We start from the raw sequence: 14,828 nt of genomic DNA, 5'->3' as shown, positions 1-14,828 counted from the left end.
GACAAAGTAGGATTTGGTGAAGACAAAATGATGCTCTCATTAATTTGAAACAGTGTAATATGCAAAACCGTGAGGTTTTTTCTTTACTGGATGGATTAATGGATTTACTACAAGTCCATGAAACTCAAGCTGGGATATGCAGTGTTATTTTCATATGGTCATGGTGAACAATCACTCTTTCTTTCTTGCTGCTGTTCTCTTTTAAGTCTCATTGCTCAGCACTCTAACTTCTTCTGAAAGATTAACATGAGCAAAGCTGGTGGGTTTTTTTCCCTAAATTTCTGCTGACAAACCCTGGCGACATGTTAGAATACACTGTTGGTGTTGGGCCACTACCAGAGGATGAGCCAAGAAATCGGCTATGGGAAGCCTTACCAGTCCTTACAGCTGAAATTATAGGAGTGAGTTAAATTCAACTTTGCAATCATTAGGCATGACTGCATACTCACAGATGTAGCTAGGTTTCTGGCTCAGGCCCCGGTTTCTATCCTGTCTGAGCAGCACAGTTTCCAACCCAGACTTCCAGAGGTCATCCAAGGACCACCATGACTTCACTGGTGTCTCTCCTGGGGACAGCTGTGCATGCAAACTCAAAGCTGCCCATATCTTCTCCTCTTAGAAGTCCTCTCTGAAAAGTAGCCCTTTCTACAGTGCTAACTAAAACAGAGCCTATAGCTTACCACATGTTAAGAAAGGGTCTATGCCAGAACAAAAAGATAGCAATAACCTCTCCAGTCCCACATTGCTTATTCCCATCCCTGTTCATCTTCTTCCCCCTTTCTTTTGCCCCTTCTCCATCAGCAGCACAGGAGTGAACCAGATCTGGAAACCAATGCAGCTGAAATCCATTATCTCACCACATGTTTCTGTTTGTTGGGGGCTATCTGTTAGGTTGAATGCACATCAAAATTCAGTCTAAGAAAAAACTTTCATTCTATTCACCCACCTACTGACTCACTTGCATTGCCATTCCTTTGCTTTGGTCTAAAGATAAAATACTGATCTCCAAAACCTCAAAATGAACTGCAAGACAATACCAAGGAGACATAAAAAACCCCTTGAGAATCTCTACACGGACTTTTGTTTGATAGGTAGTTGAAATTAATGTCCCTGTGTAGTTCTTCTCATGTTACAGTATATCATGACAGGCTCACTGATGAAAGTGGCTGTTTATAAACTCTGAAAAATGTGCCAGACTGGAAGAAAAGACTGACAAATCATCTCAGATGCTTCTGGGCTGTAACAAGGTGACAAGAAGCTGAAGTTATACCAGATGTCCCAAAGAGCTCAAGTCTTTTATTGCATAATTTGTAGTGAGGGTCAATCCTTCAAGGTCTTTCCTAAGCATGGTAGCAGTGCCCAGAGAACAAGTTTGTGGTCCCATGGGGGAAGGACAAAGGCAGAATGGGCACAACAGCAAAGCAGCAAATCATAATGCTCAGGTGTAAAAAGGACAAACCCTGGTGAGTTTTGGCTCCCAGTCAGGTCCTGGTCTCCTCCTAAGGGCAGATCACCCACACTCTTGGGCAGGTCTCTCGCCTTTTCATCTGTGACATTTATGAGGTTATGCCTAGGAGAATGCCCTAAGGAGATCAGGGCTCTTACTGCCAGGACCACCACATCAGCCTGGGCAGCTGCCTGGAGAAGAGCAAAGGAAGCACCCTGGCTTCAGAAATTCGATCAAGAGCAGTTGTAACACCCACGGGAGACAGCCCCATAGCTGTTATTTATTCTTTTGAAAATCTCTCCCTACGCATTTACTAATTCCCAAACACACTATGAACATTACTGAATGGAGAATCCCAGATTCCCTCACAGCACAGAAGACTCTGAATGCAGCCAAGAAGCAGAATTATACTTTTCCTCAGGAATTTTCAATTCTTGAAAGTTATGACTTTCATTAATTTTTACCATGCATTAGTACTGTAAATGGCAGAAAGAGAAAAGAAACATTTGAGATTTTATGGAGCAAACCCCAGCTAAACTAGACTGATGCCAGCAAAGATGTTTCCTCAGTTGAAGGGTGGACTGAGGTCCTTATGGTTGACAGGGTGTTTAACTTTGCTGTGCCAGTAATGTTCCATGCATATTTTATATTGAAATACAATAGCAAATCTATCTGCCTTGTATTTTCCTCCTTAGGCAATTTATCTTCAGAGAGAATGACTACAATCATGCTGAGGGCAATCATTTCTTTACAGCCTCATTCACTTCAGAGTCTCATGAGCTCCCAGTACTTTATTAAGAGTTCCAGTATGAGTGGTACCATTGTAAGAGCCATATTCTCCTCAGAATCCTTAAGGTGGACTGGACTTTCACATATAATAGCAATAACAGTAAAGCAATTGTAAAGCCATGTGTTGATAGATAGGAGTTTGAAAAACAGCTAAATATGCCCCAGAGGCTCAAACCCAGTAAAGCAAATTTAGGAAGAAGCAAATATTCGTTATATATTTAGACTCTTGCTCTCTGTGGTGCTTGTTTAATGCATGGTGTGAGGGTAGTAATGTTGCTATTGTATCATCCTGGTAGGATTTATGCTGCAGTACAGAACAGAAGTGGACAAATGGCATTATCTAACTTAGTTCCCTTCCTTAGGAGACTGAGAAATAGAGTAGAAAGGTGGTGAGTTTGTCTGAGGAGTCTCAAGTGGAGGGGGAAAAAAAGAGGTGAGGATCCTCTCACTCTATCCATCTCCAGGCAGAATCCTCCCCTGACATCCCCTTTGGCAGCACCGGTACCCAGGCTGGTGCAGCAGCCTGTGCTCGCACTGCCATTTTGTCCTAAGGGATGGGAAGGGTATTTTTCTTTCCATTTTGGAGCAGTAGCTGAGAGAGCATTTCCTTACTTGACTTGCACCATGACTCCTGTATGTTATTTGCATCTTCAAGTCCAAAGGAGAAGGCAGTGAAAATGTTTGTCAAGGTAAGATCCATTCAATGCAGGGCATGAAGTGGAGTGAGGGGCAGAGGAATATGTTTTAGCAGCTCTAAGAAAATTGGAAATAATTCTTGTAAACTTGCCTGAAAGGATACTGAAAAATGAAGGAAGAAAGAAAGCATTTTAAAATGGGAAAACTTTAGCTTCTTCACTTGCCAAGATCTTCTTTTCTAAAACTATGTAAGCAGACAGGCCAAAATGAGAACAGGGTTTGACTTAATTGCTTGGATTTTTTTTTTTTTTTTTTTTTTTTTTTTTCAGTTTTAAAGTATACTTTAACTTATATTTCTAGAAGAAGTGGAAAAAATAACGAGCAAACTTAATCTCTAAAAACATGCACGTAATACACAAGCGAGTTTGTTTCGTTTTTTGCTTTTCTAGGACTAGGGCCTGGAAATTGCATTTCCTTTTCTCAGAAGACTTAGAAGGCGATTCACGTTCCAAAAGCAGTTACCAGTTACAGTTTATCCTGTTTTTCAGGATAATATGAAAAATAAATTTTTAAATGGCAGAAATCATTTACCAGCGCTAACCATTTAATTGCCAGACAAGAGCCATAGGCTAGTAATACTATTGTGAAGTCTGTAAAAGGACATGAAAAATTAAGTATTAGGTGGCTCATTCAGATTACAGCTGTTCTGCATTCTTATCAAGTGGTATTCTATGTCAAAGAATGACAGTTTTAATTTCCTTTGCTGATTGCTCTGTTTAGGTCACTTTGACGCAGATAATTGCTTTTACAAGAACATAGTCCAGCTGGAGGGCAAACATCTCTCCTAATAATTTTTTCTTCATCTTTTTTCCTGTTGTTCCTTCACTATGTGTAGCGGAGGTGCAAAGTCAAGTTGTATAACTTGGGTTTATAATAGCTATTTTGATATTTTTAGGCATTCAGGTGTAAAGTCTGGTCCCTAAATTACAGGGCTGTAACTCCAGCTTAGTACGGAGAGAATGATTTCATGAGGTAATAATTGAAACGGCAACTGGACTAAGCAGGATCATGAAATCATTTAAAACATAGGATTCAATTTCAATGGATCTTAGGCATATGCTTTGACTTCTTTGCGCATTTAATTGATTTGTCTTGATTAAAGTTGTCTTGAAGAGAGGCTAACTGAAGCACAAGCTTCCCTGACCTTGAGCCTATGGAGTCTGTGCTTACTGGAGCCTATGCTCACAGCCCAGGTAATTACACTGAAGTGACTGGTGCTTCTGTTATAATGCCTGTCATCCAGAAATCATTGCAGCAAAATCTGACCCAGAAGCTGCAACACCATTCAAACTTCCACACCTGGCAGTGCATCTCTGCCGGCCCATTTTACAAGGGGATTTTGGTAAAGACCTTGTTCACTATGGGTCATCTCAGACCAGACTCTCCTGAAAAGACTCTGTGTGGCCAGATGTTTCTAACATTTCAAACTCCACACTTTCCCCTGCTTTCTTGTGTAGTGAAACTGTTCTGTGTCCATCATCACTGACAGTCCTTCCCCTGAGAGCTGGCCAAGGGAGAAGAAAGGACTGACCTATCACAGACCGCTGGTGTCTCCAACAGTGCTAATGAAAACTTAGACTTCTTCAGTGTAAGCACGGGATGACACAATGGAGGATGCATCTGGCACTTTAGCTGATGCAGCCAGGTCTCTGCTGGGTCTCATGAGAAGGGCAGGTGCCAGCGCTGGGTTGCAAACATGGGCTGTGCATTCCAGTGGTGTGCCTAGGCTATGAGTGCTTGCTACACTGCACCCTTTGGCTGCTGAGAAGTGCCACAGATATCTTTGGCACAACCGGTCAGAAAAACAAAGGCAGGCTGTGGCAGTACATGGCAAAGGTGGAAAGTACAGGCTTGGGGTGATTACAAGGTAGGAGCCAAACAAGTCAAGTTATCACTTAATGCAGTAGATTGGCTCAATAACTTCATGCTCAGGATTTCCCATTTCTTAGGCAGTTTGGCCAGGATTGGCTTGATCTAGGTGTCAGAAACTTTACCAACATCTAATGCTACAACTTTGCTAGTCAATTAAGTGTGACTAAAACCATTCTCAGGCACTGAAGCCCATATGTGAACCATTAAACCATCTCACCTTCCAAAACAGAATGGGTGTCCACAAACTTCCGATTAGGAGTGGTCTTGATTGGTCCTAGCCTTAGCCTGAAGTGGGGCCAGGTATACCGTGATAATTGAACGACATAGAGGCCTGAGTCTCCTTACCCAGGGACAGTCTTTGGCAGCCTCTGGCATCTTCTCTAGTAGAGGCACAGCCTGTCATTGATTTATTTAATTAATTATTCTCTTTCCTTCAGTATTCAAATCTCTGCTTCTCCTGAAGCAATGCTGGCCTCTCCCAACAGTGAATGCACATCAGGAACACAACTGCCATCTGTAGTAATCATTGCTGCTTGTTAGGTGTGTCTGTGGTCCCTGAGATCCATCCACCATACAGCCCACATGAGGTTAGTGATGCTGCCAGTGGCTGACTCTTCTTATAGCACTTGGGGAAACTTCCCCTGTCCCTGTGGGCTCACTTCCAACCCAGTCCCCAGGCACTTCCTCCCCTTTGCTGCCTCCATGCACACCAAGTTCAGACCACACACCTTACTCTCTCTTTCTCTCCACAAAGTACGGTGCTCCAGCCATGACCCTCACTTCCTGAAGTGGCACTGGTCTTTGCAAGGCAGTAGTAGTCAGGTCCAGCACTGGATTCAAGCTTCTGCAGAGGAGTCCTTGGCATCCCAGAGCTAGTACAGCTTTCCTTTCACTGTTTTTTGGGTTTGCTGCAGCAGCACTGTCTTCAAGCTACATTGCATCCTTCACTAAGACAGACAAGCCACAGCCAGAAGGCTCAGGTGTGGAGAAGGACAGCCAGCCCACCTGGGAAAGGTCGATCAGATAGGGGAAGGTCATGGGATGCAGAAACCACACTGCAGGAGATAGACCCAGAGACCACCCGTGACTGAGCGCTCCTAAAGTTGAAAGGAGATATTGGAAAGAGGAGTAGCAAGGATGTATTCAAGAGGTGATCCTCCAAGACTGGAGAGTTCAGAAGAGGATGCAAGCCAAATTTTTAGCCACTCAGAGTATCAATCCTACCAACTGTAACTGTGGTGAGAAGGACAACATGTCCTGACAGGAAAGGTGTGCAATGTAAAGACATTATCAGAGGTGAACATCTGCAGCTGATTGAGGTTATTGTTTATGAGACAGCTACTCTGTCTTGACCACAGTGAAAAATGGAAACAAGTGTGCGAGAAAAGTGGAAGAAAGCATCTGAGAATTCCTCTTCTGTACAAGCACGGACACATTTCAGTTTTCACTTGGCCTCTCTTGCAGCATCCAACTGCCAAACTAGCATACTTCTCTATTGCTGTGTCCGCGGGTGTCAGGCAATCTAACCGAAAGTGTTTGATGCCTTCCCCAGAATGACGTGTCTCCTTCAACATGTGCGTAACTGCCCTGGGTCTTTGAGCCCCTGGATTGATGCCAGCCCATATGCCGTTGTCTGCCTCTGGGCATTTCCAAACGATTCAAACATTTCTTTTCCTGGGGAGGTTTTTGTTTCAGTGCTCAGACCTGTGTCCCTGCCCATGGCTGTGCTGGGAAAGCAGGGCATCTGCCACCTCAGCAAGCAGCACCCCCTGTACACACACCACACACACCCCCCCCCAAAGTATTACATGTGCAGAGCTCACAATGCAGGCTGAGAGCAGCAGTACTGGGGTGTGTGCTGCGAGCAACCTGGGTCACACTGAGCCACCTATGCGAGGGAGACGGTCACCTCAAAGGCAGCAGATTGCAGGGTACCAGGAGACACAAAGCTGTGCCCTGGCTCTCAGTGCAACGCTGAACCGGTGTATCCACATGCAAAATCAAAAAGCTACAGGGAAAGGTTGCAGATTATACACATCTTGCACCCTAAGGTATACGGACGCCAAGACTTGCAGCTTTTCAATGCGCATCCCATTGGCCATACCAGGAGAATTGTATCATGACTCAGTGAAGGTTTATACTTATCTTTTAGATACGTAGCTTAGGGCAAGCTGAGCCTTAGTCACTGGAATTCACACAACTCATTGTGTACTTCTTTAGCATCAGAAACAACAGTTGTAGCTCAGTCTACAGATTACCAAAAGCATATGAAATTCTTCCTTTCAGATACAAACACAAGCAGTGAATAAAATACCCTTTCACATGAGAATATATTTTAAATTACTCCATTTTCCTCTGTATGTTTATTGTTTGGCCTGCTACTTCAATGTGAAAAAAACTAAACCCAAACAACTGTTTTAAAAAATATGTTTTCCTGGGCATCCAATTACAATATTTCTGTTGAGCTCAGTAAAGTATCAGCCCAGTCCTTGCACATGTATTTCTGTGTTAATAGTAGGCCTACTAGACTAAGAGTCAAATTGTCCACATTTATTTCAGTGGAATGATGTTGGCAGAAAACCAAGTTATAAACGATAAAGGAATCTTTCTTGCTAGTCTCAGGGATCAATGGGCCTGATCAATCAATTGCCTCTTTCCCCTAGAGATGGTTCTACCAACTTGTGTAGACTCACTGAAGACAAGGCGTTAGGGAGAGACAGCTGAGTCAAATTGTTGTTGTTGACTCTGCCCAAGCTAGTGCCCCATCTTTTGCAAGCTCTGTAATTCCACGATTAAAAAATAAAAACCAGGTCAATTTTGCTTCCTCACTTCATTTCACTTTCGAAATGATTTAGGAGAGGCTGTGCCATTGGACCTGCCAAAGAAATCCAATTTTGTAAATCTCTTTAGCAAATCTGGATTTCTCTTGGCCTCCTATTTCTCCTTCTTCCCTTTAATTCTCTTTCGGTTCTTTCATTTCCCCCTCCCCCAACTCCTTTTCTATATCCTCATTCTGCCTCAGCTGTACTTTTTTTCACTGAAAAATAAGATTTTTCCCAACCCTCAGCACCTCTTTTTGCTCATTACTTGGCCATTCTCAGATCTCCTGCAAAATACCCTAAACCTTGTGAAAATATATTGAGGAAATGAGTGATAAAACCAATCAATTATTTGCAAAGTTCCTCTGTATCAAAAAATGTTGAGAAGGCATCATTGCTGCTGCTAAGCTGTGAGATCCAAATACTAAAAGATCTGGAAAGGCATGTTCTGTCTTGTCCCTGCATGTCTTCCCTGTAAGGCTCACAGCCTGGAAAGAACGCCCTGGTCTTCAGGTCTTTTTTCTTCCTACCACCTACATGCAGAAGAGAATCCTGTTGTAAAGGTTTGCCTTGACAACATTTTGGATTTTGAGGAATTTTCCTTTCTTTCCTTCTGATTCTCACTAATTTGCCATGAAAGAGTCTGGGACCTTCTTTGTTCTGATGGAGCATGGGATCATTCAGGTGGAAGGCACCTCTGGAGGTCATACAGGCTACCCCCTTACTTAAACATCCAGTTCAAAGTGGGATCAAGTTGCTCAGTGTCTCCTCCAGTCAAGCTTTGCACACTTCCAAGGATGGAGAATCAACAGCCTCTGGGCACCTGTGCCAGTGCTTGACCACTGCGAAACTTTATTCTAGTTAGGAAATTTGTTCCATGGTCAGGGAATTTGTTTCATGTTTGGGACGCACTTTGTCATTGGAAACACACATTTCTGCTCACAGCTAGGTTAGTCCCACATATTGGAGTCCTCTCTGGTATTTGCACTGCTAATAGGAAGTAGTCTTGATCTCCTCTGAGGCTTTGTTTTGCTAGACTAAACACAGTTTCCACGTCCCAGCTCCTCTCCAGCACAAAGCTCTCCATCCCTCTAACCATTCTAGGCACCCTTCAGTCTCAGTCCATCTTTTTTAACATAGGCAGTCAGAAGCATGAGCAAAACATACATGAAATCTCAAAAGTCTTTGAATCAGGGAAGTAAGCTTTCCTCTTTTCTGCTGGATACACCTCACCAGACCCCTCTAAGACCACATTAGCAGCATATCCACCATGTACACCAGGGTCCTTCCCTTCCACAGTTATTTCCATCTAGCTTATTTGCTGCCATCACAGCATCCAGCTCATTAATTCCTTCCTCACTATGTACTTATTAACACTCAGCATGCTCTCTCTCCTTTAGCCAGCTCTGTGCACACCTAATCCCTGTTTTCTCACAGCTCCCTCATCACTGAATCCCACAAGACTCCATGAAAAGACTTAACTGAAGTTCCCAGGAAGGAAACATATGTTTCCCTTGTGTGGGAAATAGCTTCTCAACGAGTCTATTGGGCTGACACAATCCAACGTTGTAAGGACATGTTTCATTTTATCCTGTTCACCTCCCAACCCTATTTGTTTCATCCAAAATTTTCTTGAGAGCTTTGCATACCATTGCAGCCAACCACATAAGACTGCCTGGGTCACCTCCTCTCCCCCACCTTCATAACTAAAAGGCCCAGATTTGCTTTTCTTCATACATGTGTCACTGTCCTCATTTGAGAGGACTGAAACTATCAGTACTTGCTACCAGGGCTGTGCTTCCATGTACCAGTCCCTCCAAAATGCATAGGCACACTTTGCCCCACAATAATCCAGGAGTTTTCTGGAAAAATGCCAGACTCACTGTATTTTGAACAGCAGAAGACGCAGAAAAATAATGACACGTTTGAGATCCAAAATTACTTATGATCATCCCAAAAGTGAGCAAAAAGGGACAAACTTATCTGGCAGTATGTTCATAGCTGTGGAGGCAGTAACTTCTTCAACTATATCTTTATTGTCAGAGCTTATCTGTTAGGTCATGGGGATCCAAAATGCTGCCATAGCTCTGCAGTGAGTTGATAGCTGGAAAAACAGTGAGGAGAAGAGGTGAAAGCATGGATAAGGAGTTAGCTACCAATAGGTGAGTTTTAAATTTACTTCTAATCTCTCTTTGTTGAGACATGTCTGTTTATCCCAGTTGCGTTATTCTTTTCAATCAGCATTCCCAGCAAAACAGTTACCAGTACTGCTATTATAGTACCCGTAGCTAAAACAGTTTTGCAATATGGGGAATATCAGCAAGATGGACTTAGTTGGCCTTCTCCCAATTTTCTTGAACACTTCTTGAACAGTTCTTGAAGTGGCAAAAATCCCTTGGTACAAGAGGGGCCTACACAAGAAAATCTTTTTTCCTGTAGTCTTTAAGAATTCTACACATAGAAATAGATTTTTTAAAAAACAGATTTTTAAACAATTTTAATGTGATACTCCACATTTAAACAGTTTCACTTTATAAGTTCAAATAGAGTAGTAAATAAAATCCCTGATCCTCTGCTCAAAACATACCGTAAACATCCTACCACATGTCAAGTGAAAATTCTGAAATTTCATCCTAGCGATTTAAACCAGATGTAACTCTTTCATCTGCTCAGTCCCTTACAAAACTATTGTTAAAAAAGTCCAAAACATCACACAAGAAAAAACTGCCAACAACAATAACCCCAACCTTCTGTTGTAGCTCAATGGTAAGAACAATAAGATTAAAAGCTACGTTTTGTGGGCACTGCTGCTTAGTTAGGAAAAATGGTACCTACATGGTATGAATTGTCAAAAATTAGATTTATCAGTACTGTAAACTAACTGTAATGAATAAAATACATAAGACTGGAAAGTTAGAAGCCAGCAGAGAAAAATTATGCAAACCATGTGAATGTGAATGGTTAGTTGTAATAGGATAAGACTACATTATTTACGTAAGCCCAACTAAATCTATGCCTAAGTATGATGTTTTATGCTGGGATATTACGTTGTGGGTTGTTTGTTTGGTTTTTTTTCTTGGTGCTCTCTTGCTCAGTCTGTAAAGCTTTCATTTATTTTCAGGAAACATTTAACATATTCCTGCCATGTTGCATAAAATTCTGACTGAGAGAAAGATAACTACATCTGCTGGCTCCGTGTGTACTGAGAAATGTGCACTGAAGATAAAGGCTTCAGAAAACATACCTTAAAAAAAGCTTTGTCATAGCAGAACCCCGGGCTGGTGGACATCCTCATCCACTGCTGTGTGGGCCTAGTGTCACCATCAGTGTCAACAGGATTAGTCACAAACACGGGGCTAAGCACCTGTTTGCAGATCTCCCACATCTAAGATAACACTGAAAGAAGCTGGAGAAACGGAAATGTGAACAGAGACACTTGAATGTCTCAAGCTGGTATTCACAACGTGGCCCCATTGGTGAACATTCAAGAACAATTCCAGGCCACGTGAAGTGCCTGAGACCACCACGTGGCTCCTTTCAGAGCCATGGCTAAAATTTACAGTAGAGACCATCCCTCTGCCAGAGTTTCTCCACTACAAAGTGGAGCATGATTATAGTGGCTGTCTGTCTCACAGCAGGGAGAAGAGCCGATTCCTTCTCACTCTGTGTCTGTAAAACACCATCTTGAGTTTTCAGCAGCTTTGCTATGAATCAGCTCAAAGGTGCTTGAGCTCAAGGGATTGGAATGCCCCCAGATCTCTAATCAGCTCCAGCACCCCCTTGCTCCTGTCATTGTCGGTATAGCTGACATATAGTACAGCTGCCCATACTATAGTATAGTATAAATACTGTCTATTCTATATGTATGGGGTATAGCTGAAGAAATTATGCTCCTTTTCTGCATCAGGAAGAGGGCAGCTGTGTCACTGAGGACAATAACCAAGATGATGGGAGCTGTGGTTCAGAAAGTCTGTCACTGTGGATTCTTAATTATCTGCTTTGTGGCAGCACTTGGTGCTGACCAGGCCCTGCAGAATTACAGAGGCAGGCCCCAATGCCAGCAGTCCCTGGCCCCAGGGCATTTACATTTGAGGTGTAACATCATCCATGCAGCATTGCAACCAAGCAAAGTCCAGAGCAAGGGTCATCATGATTCGATAGACCCCTGTAATGATCAGTTACATGTCACCTAATATACAGTAAGTTTGTAAATAGCCATCTCTTCAAATGTGCCCAATCTTAGCACAATGGAAAAAAACATTCTAGACTCTCATCTCTAATTCACTTTCTGGTCAAGACAAGAAAGCTGAGCAGCTATCACAGCTGTCCTACAATTTGGAGATGCCAGGAGCCACTTGCGATTATTTAGAGCATTCTTAGCTAGAAAGGAATATTTTCTGTTTCACATAAATAATTTCTGATTTACTAAAACCATTCTAGTTAACTGAAGGGAAGAAAATAAAGGTGATGCAAAACTGTCACTGATATTTCTTTTGCAAGGCTGCAGAGTAGCCTTGGCTTGTGGTAGTGTAACATAAGGATGCTTTTCATGTGACCTTTTTTTCCCTGATAAACTCTTGCTTGAGAATGATAGGTTAGAAGCACTAAAGCAAAATGCAAAAGAGAAAAATAAAACAGGAAAGAGCACTAGTAGAATATATACCTGCACAAACCACTACACAGGGCTTTGTCAGTACTCTATCAGGAAAAAAAAATAGCATCTGATGCTAACCAAGGAAATGGCATCCCATGGCTTTTTCAGGCCAGGTCAAAGTCTGGGCTACCTGAAATTGTCTGAATTTTACAGTGTGATGCTGTATTAACACTGAAAGGAAGTCTACTGCATGTGCACAAAGGAACATCCTGAGCAAAAACTGACTTTGGGGAAAAGACATTTTGGCAAAAGTGAACCTAAGTGCAGGGAGAGGGTTGAGGATACAAAAAGTATACGTTATCAGTGGGGAATTAAAAGCAAACTTCAGGAGACATTGCACTATGGGATTACAGATTCCTACAGATGTCAGGAGGAGCTATTCAGGAAAAGGACCTTATTGAACCAATTAAAAGTTTCAACATTTTTTTTTCAAATTAAAGAAAAGTCTATTTCAAAATCTTTGAAAAAAAGGTATCACTTCCGGCAAGTGGCCACAGAAAATTTATTTCAAAACAAAAGGCTTGTCACTTCAAAAAACCTGGGACTTTATTTCAGAATTATGAAATGTCATGGCCCCTCTGTGTACTTTGTGACATTTAAACATTACACTCTTAATGTTACTCCAGGCTATGTCAAGATTACTAGAGGGCTGACTTAAGGGGCTAACTCAAAGGAGGAAGTGGCAGAACAGGCAGAGTGACTTTGTGCCCTGGCAAAGAAGTGTCCTGCGTCAATGGCAAGCAAAGCATTTCAAGCAGATGTCATCTTACATTTGGGACTGGTAGTTCCTCCTTTTCTGATATGATCTGACTTGTTTTCTTCCTTGTGGTAGCTGAAGAAGCTAAATATATTTCTTACTATACTAGCCTTTGTTCTGATGGTACTACTTTTAGAAAAATTTTCACAAAGCTTAATGAGAAGAAGCTGAAGCTCAGAAGAGAGTGAACAAATTGTACAAAAAGTAGGAGGGATGGTAGAAGCCATTTCCCACTTTATCCATTTGCCTGTTTCTCCTTTTACATGTAAGAAAGTGTCAGGTTCAAAATGAAGAGAAATGTTGCCATTGAGTTCACACTTTTACAGTAATTTTACCATACCACTGAGAAAGTTTCAAAACAGCTTTCCCTCTGTGTGACACTGATCTCTCCCTTTTGAGAAGCAGATATTTTTATTACCTCTGTGACCGCTTCTCTGAAACAATATACAAAAATTTGCTCAACACGTTAAGGAAGCTATGAAACATGAAATAAAAAGTAATGGAATTCTAGAGATGTGAAAGGAGCCTCCCATGCATTTCCTATCATCGTCAGAAGCCAGAAAACATCAGCTTTGTTTTGCTGACTGTTTGGAGGCTTTTGATTCTGCAGAGATTCTCAGTAGACCCAAGAGCACTGGGAGCTCTGGCTACACCATCTGTTCATGCGCCAACACTCCTTTCAAAAGCTCCGCTTTCCAGAGGTTAGGAGCTCATGAATTTGCAGTCTGCAGGGTCTTGCAACCTGCTTAGTAGAAAAAATGATCAACTGTGGACTTACCTGTTCAGATGGCGAAGCATGCACTGACAGTGGCCTGTGGCTGCAAAACTCTTCAGCTCAGGTTGACTCTCTTTGCTCTTTCATCAGGCCAGAGGAGTTCTGTCAAAATCAGTGGAGTTACAACAGCATAAAACCTGTGCAATGGCTTTCTGTGGGCAAATGGGGTAGGGCTGGCCAAAAAGAACATTCAGGAAATAGCAGATATGTCCAAAACATACTCTGGAGCTGAAGATAGGTGAGGAGACAAGAGTCCTCATGAATTCAGACTGAATTTAGCTACTAGCTTTGTCTGTTAATAAAAAATGATTAACACATCAGTGTCTTAAAACTTTCTCTTTTTCTAAATCTTGTTTCAAGAGTATGTGCAGTGCTGCTTTGGAGATGTGAATGTTATTTTGAGATGAGGTAAAACATTTTTCATGTTCAACACAAAGCCATGGTGGTTTTTATTATCTGTTACTGGTACAGTTCTTGGAGTCAGGCACTGCAGCTGACTCCATTATACCGACAAAAACATTTGAGCAGACACTCAGTGACTCAGATCACAGACTGGATCCCGATTAAAAGTGTTTTTTATTAAATTCCTCTGGAGGCTTAGCTTCCAACTAGATCCTCACCCCAGTCTGACACAACTGCTCAAATGCCAGCACTGACACACATGGGAGGTGGTGAGAAAAAGTGACTCGTGGCAGAAGTCAGACTATGAATTGGCAGTGACACTCTTTTTGGTAGCATCTTTCCCACATTAATATCAGATCCTAACAGTTGTGGAAACACATGCTAAATGTCAGGCAGAAAGCAGTAGATTACACTAAATAGGCATGTGGCACCCAGGCTAATTGAGAGATATAACATCTAATGGGAGACATAGCACATAGCTGATAACTGCATAGGAGTCTCCAAGGAATGTCTTCTATATGACTTCTAAAAATGCCAAAAAGAAAAGGAAGAGAAGAGAAGAGAAGAGAAGAGAAGAGAAGAGAAGAGAAGAGAAGAGAAGAGAAGAGAAGAGAAGA

This window comes from Athene cunicularia, assembly GCF_003259725.1.
Source record: "Athene cunicularia isolate RWA chromosome 2 unlocalized genomic scaffold, athCun1 chr2_part1, whole genome shotgun sequence".
Taxonomy (NCBI): domain Eukaryota; kingdom Metazoa; phylum Chordata; class Aves; order Strigiformes; family Strigidae; genus Athene; species Athene cunicularia.
Note: the sequence above shows the minus strand (reverse complement) of the source record.